We start from the raw sequence: 6,038 nt of genomic DNA, 5'->3' as shown, positions 1-6,038 counted from the left end.
AAATCAGGGTTCTGAATTCTGACTCACTGCCTCGTGGTGTTTGAAATGAATTTTTAAGCAAGTATTTGTTCCATCCACCCATTACTTTCAAATTCGAAAATTGGTATGTATTTCATTGCTCCAGTTTGGTAGAGTGAGCACCTCTAGGGTTAGAGTGAGTGCCTCTAGGGTAGACAAATATGCTTCCTATGACTTCTATTTTTCCATAGTAAGAGTTTAAATATTGAGATAAGAAGTTAAATGATAAAAAGTAGCAATAAAATATGTAAACATTATATTGCATGATCACTACAAATAAGATTACAAAACAGCCCTTGCTCATCCCTTTAGGTTGGGATTTGCTTTGTTTGTTTCACTTGAAAATTTTTCATCCATTTCTGATACAGGCATACCTCGGAGATATTGCAGGTTCACTCCCAGCCCACTGCACTAAAGCAAATATCGCAATAAAGTGAGTGACATGAATTGTCTAGTTTCCCAGTGCATATTCAAGTCATGTTTACACTATACTGCAGTAAGTAGGAATCAACCGCATGGCAACGAGTTTGGTTTGATTTTTTTTTTTTTTTTTTGGTAGACTATTAGGAGCCCTGGTGGTACAGTAGTTAAGAGTTTGGCTGCTATCCAAAAGGTCAGCAGTTCAAATCCACCATCCACTCTTTGGAAACCCTATGGGACAGTTCCATTCTGTTCTATAGGGTCACTACGAATCACAATTGACTCGATGGCAATGGGTTTTTTTTTTTTTTTTTTGGTAGTCTATTAAGTGTGCAATAGCGTAATGTCTAAAAAAACAATGTACATACCTAAATTTAAAAATATTGCTAAAAAATGCTAAACATCATCTGAGCCTTCAGATGTGGGGTGTTGCCTCAAAGTTGACGGCTGCAGACTCATCAGGGTGGTGGCTGCTGAAGGTTGGGTGACCGTGACAATTTCTTAAAATAAGACAACAATGAAGTTTGCTGTATCGATTGACTCTTCCTTTCACGAGAGATCTGTAGCATATGATGCTGTTTGATAGCATTTTACCCACAGTAGAACTTCTTTCAAAATTAGTCAGTCCTCTCAAACCCTGCCATTACTTTATCAATTAAGTTTATGTAATATTCTAAATCCTTTATTGTCATTTCAATAACATTCACAGCATCTTCACCAGAATTAGATTCCAGCTCAAGAAACCATTTTCTGGGCTCATCCATAAGAAGCAACTCCTCATCCATTAAAATTTTTTCATGAGATTTCAGCAATTCAGTCACATCTTCAGGTTTCAATTCTAGTTCACTACATCTGCAGTTACTTTCTCCACTGAAGTCTAGAACCCCTCAAAGTCATCCATGAGGTTGGAATGAACTTCTTCCAAACTCCTGTTAACGGTGATATTTTGATCTTCTCCCACGAATCACAAATGTTCTTAATGGCATCTAGAATGGTGGATCCTTTCCAGAAGGTTTTCAATTTACTTTGCCTAGATCCATCAGAGGAATCACTATCTACGGCAGCTATAGCCTTACGAGATGTACTTCTTAAATAATAAGACTTGAAAGTCAAAATTACTCCTTGATCCATGGGCTACAGAATGGATGTTATGTTACCAGGCATGACAACATTAATCTCCTTGTACATCTCCATCAGAGCTCTTGAGTGAACAGGTGCATTGTCAATGAGCATTAATATTGTGAAAGGAATCTTTTTTTTCTGAGCAGTAGGTCTCAACAGAGGGCTTAAAATATTCAGGAAAACCATCTTGTAGACAGACATGCTGTCATCCTGGCTTTGTTGTTCCATTTATAGAGTGCAGGCAGAGTAGATTTTGTATAATTCTTAAGAGCCCTAGGATTTTCAGAACAGTATGTGAGTATTGGCTTCAACTTAAAGTCACTGGCTGCATTAGCCCCTACCAAGAGCCAGGCTGTCCTTTGAAGCTTTGAAGCCAGCATTGACTTCTCCTCTCTAGCTATGAAAGCCCTAGATGGCATCTTCTTCCAGTATAAGGCTGTCTCATCTACGCTGAAAATCTGTTGTTTAGTGTAGCCGCCTTCATCAGTTATCTCAGCTAGATCTTCTGGATGAACTTTTTGCAACTTTTACACCAGCACCTGCTGTTTCACCTGGCACTTTTATGTTGTGGAAATGGCTTCTTCCTTAAACCTCATGAACCGATATCTGCTAGCTTCAAACTTTCCTTCTGCAGCTTCCTCACCTCTCTTAGCCTCCATAGAATTGAAGGGAGTTAGGGCCTTGCTCTGGATTAAGTTCTGGCTTAAGGGAATGCTGTGGCTGGTTTGATCTCTCCAGACCACTAAAACTTTCTCCACATCGGCAATAAGGCTGTTTTACTTTCTTGTCATTTGTGTGTTCTCTACAGTAACGCTTTCAATTTCCTTCAAGAACTTTTCCTTTGCATTCACAACTTATCTCTTTGGTGCAAGGAGCCTAGCTTTTGGTCTGTCTCGGCTTTCTACATGCCTTCCCCACTAAGCTTAATCATTTTTTGATTTAAAGTGAGAGACATGCGACTCTTCCTTTTGCTTGAACACTTAAAAGGCCGTTGTAGGGTTATTAATTGGCCTAATTTCAATACTGTTGTGTCTCAGGGAATAGGGAGGCTGGAGAAGAGGGAGAGAGATGGGGGAACAGCTGGTTGGTGGAGCAGTCAGAACACACACATTTATCGATCAAGTTTGCCATCTTATATGGGCACAGTTCGTGGTGCCCCAAAACGATAAAATTAGTAACATCAGAGATCACTGATTACAGATCACCCAAACCCATTGCCTTTTAGTCAATTTCGACTCATAGTGACCATATAGGACAAAGTAGAACTGCCCCATAGGGTTTTCAAGGAGCAGCTCGTGGATTCAAAATGCTGCCTTTTTGGTTAGCTCTTAACCACTACACCACCAGGGCTCCTAGATCAGTATAATAGATGTACTATTAATGAGTCTGAAATATTGCTAGGATTACCAAAATGTGACACAGAGACAATAGGCAAGCGCATGCTTTTGGAAAAACGGCACCGAAAGACTTGCTCGACGTGGGGTTGCCACAAACCTTCAATTTGTAAAAAATGCAGTATCTGCGAAGCGCAATACAGTGAAGCACTGATTAAATAAGGTATACCTGTATTTGTGTTTTAAATCCATTGCCATTGAGTCGATTCTGACTCATAGCCACCCAATAGGACAGCATAGAACTACCCTCATAGTTTTTCCAAGGCTCTAATCTCTGCAGAAGCAGACCGCCATGTCTCCTGCAGTGGCTGGTGGGTTCAAACCATCAACCTTTCAGTTAGCAGCCCAGTGCTTTTACCGCTGTACCACGGGGGTTCCTTAATTGCATATTAGTTAGAATGAAATATGTTTCTGTGTAGTTTCACATTAATGTAGTTGACTCGAATCTTCTACACCAGGTGAACTGGCCTCTAATGAGATAAAGGAATGTAAGGCGGGTAAGCCTTTAGAAACATTAGAGACTGCCTAGGCGAAGGCCTATCGGTTCGAAGACTTGATAGTGTTTTTCATACATTTCCCAAGGAAAATCTGACTTACCACAGGCATTTAGTAAATACCTAACATAAACTAGGATTAAAACACGCAGATAATCTGTTTGCTTGGATTTGCTAAAACAATTCTTCAGTTGACTTCTGGGTTCTAAAAGGGCTTCAATCACTATTATTTGCTTGAAAATGTCCTTGGCTTTTTGTAATCTTTCAGATTCTATCACTTTACCTTATTACATTTTATATTGCTATTTTACTCTGTCCCTTTTCAGTGAAGCTTCTGAAACGAGCCTAAACATACTTTTCTCCTGTTCTCACTCTTTCCTCAACCTCCAGGAAACAGACTTGTCTTTATCCTGAAATTGCTCTTGAAAAGGTCACGCGATGTAATGGATATTTCTGAGCCAGCACTGTTTCCTCAGATTTCTCTGTAGTGCCTGGAATTGTTGACCATTGAGCTCAGGAGCCAGATGGGCTAGGTTTGATTTCAGCTCTCCTGCTTACACCTGTATGGATGTGGGCAATCTACTCAACCATCCTGCCCTTAACACTCGGGGGTGATAGGAAGTACCCACCATGCTCTCAGTGGATAGCTGTAAGGCTATTACTACTATACCTAAAATTCCATGCCACTCTTTTCATTTTCTTACCTCTGGGGCTTCAACTCTATCCACTCCTTAAATGATTATTCCCTAAGATTCCATCCTTGATCCACTGCTCCTTATTCCCCCCATGGGTGTTTTTTAATAATACAGAATCATGTTCTGATTGAATGTTCTAATGTAAATTCATTGGATGCTGATCATTCCCAAATCTGTCCCCAGGCCTTTTCCTGAGTTTCAGGGTGAGATCACCCCCCTCTCCCCAGCAAACCTTTTGTCCTTCTTATAAATATTGATAACAATATCATCATTCATTCAGTCACAAAACAAAAAAAGCCCAAGTCATACGAAATTTCTCTACTCGCTCTAACCAATGAAGTCCTATAAAATCTACTTCCTAATATTTCCAAAGTCTGTCCCTTCTCTGTCCCTGATAAACATTAGTTTAAGCTCCATACTACTGATTCCAATCTTTCATTTAAAGCTGTTGTCTACTCTAACCAATATTTTATGTAGAACTCAAACATGACCATGTCACATCCTTTTATTGGTATACTATTACACGTAATAGGGTCGTTATGAGTCAGAATCGACCTGGCAGTAACATTTTTTTTTTTTTTTACAAATAAAATAGGTCTATTTTTTTCTATGGAAGGCACATAGAGCCGTCTGTTACCTGACCTTGGCAACCTTCCCAATTTCTGCCCACTGCCCCCATCTGCCCCCATCCAAACACCACCAAAACACTGTGCTATCCTAGATTCTGGCATAACTTTCATTGTTGATTATATTACGGTACAATTTAATTCTGTGTTTCTGGCTCTGCCACTAGACATTTTCCAGGGAAGGGTCTAACTTATCTTTGTATCTCAGATGCCCTAACACAGTGCCCAGAATATAGCAGGTAATCATTAGTGTTTATTAAGTGGAACTGCAAGCCTTTTTCTTTCTTCTTCAAAAACAACAAATTTAACAAACACTGGTCGCTTTAATAGATTTTTTTTCAAGGTTTCCCTCCAAAGTCCTACTTCTACCCCAAGTTCCTTCATTTACATTTGATGAGCATTGAATGATTTACTGTGGGAGGTCTCATGACAATAGTTATGTTTATGTAGCCATGGTTTTGCAGGCGAATAAGTGAGTTCAAACGATGACATGCATGCCTCCTTTAGTCAGTGATTTCAACTTTAGGGATACATTAATGTATACAAATGTGGAAAGTAGCACTCAACAACAACAAAAGAGTATTCTCGTGATTATAATCACACTAGTGAGAAATAAGAGAACAAGCAAGAAAAAAAGTCGTATATAACATTGGATACCCTGTGACAAGACATACATATCTTTTTCCCTGGGTAAATCCAATGGTCCTTTCTGTTAAAAATACCACCTGAATTACTTAATGGGAGACCATTAAATAATACACACACACATTTAAAACCTACAATTGTAATGTATTGAAGGTAGATTTTAAATGTGCGTGTGTGTATTATTTAATGGTCCCCAATTTTTTTTTCATTAAGAAATTTGGGTGGTATTTTGAAGAAGTGTCCAGAAGGGTAGAATGGGCGCAACCTAAAAAATCTTAAGTACAAGGATACAGGTGTTTTGGGCAGTGGAAAATAAGTACATATAGAGATGTTTCCCTAAGCAACAATTTATTTACCTCTATTCTATGTCCTGCACAGGTGGACACGAACTCAGTCTGAATCTAGAGCAAGAAATGAAAATGATGGTGGCATATTTTGAATGATGTTCATAAGAATGATGATATCTCGTTCTATTTCCTGGTAACAGGAGGAAAACAAAGCACTGAGTCCGTTTAAACAGACAATACTTTAAGATTTTATATGAAAAAAAAAAAAATCCCTCCTAAAATTTTTTTATCTTGTTTCTCCAAGAAACTCTACACATTCTTTACTCCAATAAAACAT

This window comes from Elephas maximus, chromosome 26 (genome assembly GCF_024166365.1).
Source record: "Elephas maximus indicus isolate mEleMax1 chromosome 26, mEleMax1 primary haplotype, whole genome shotgun sequence".
NCBI lineage: Eukaryota > Metazoa > Chordata > Mammalia > Proboscidea > Elephantidae > Elephas > Elephas maximus.
The sequence above is the reverse complement of the archived record's forward strand: the minus strand, read 5'-3'. Positions refer to the sequence as shown.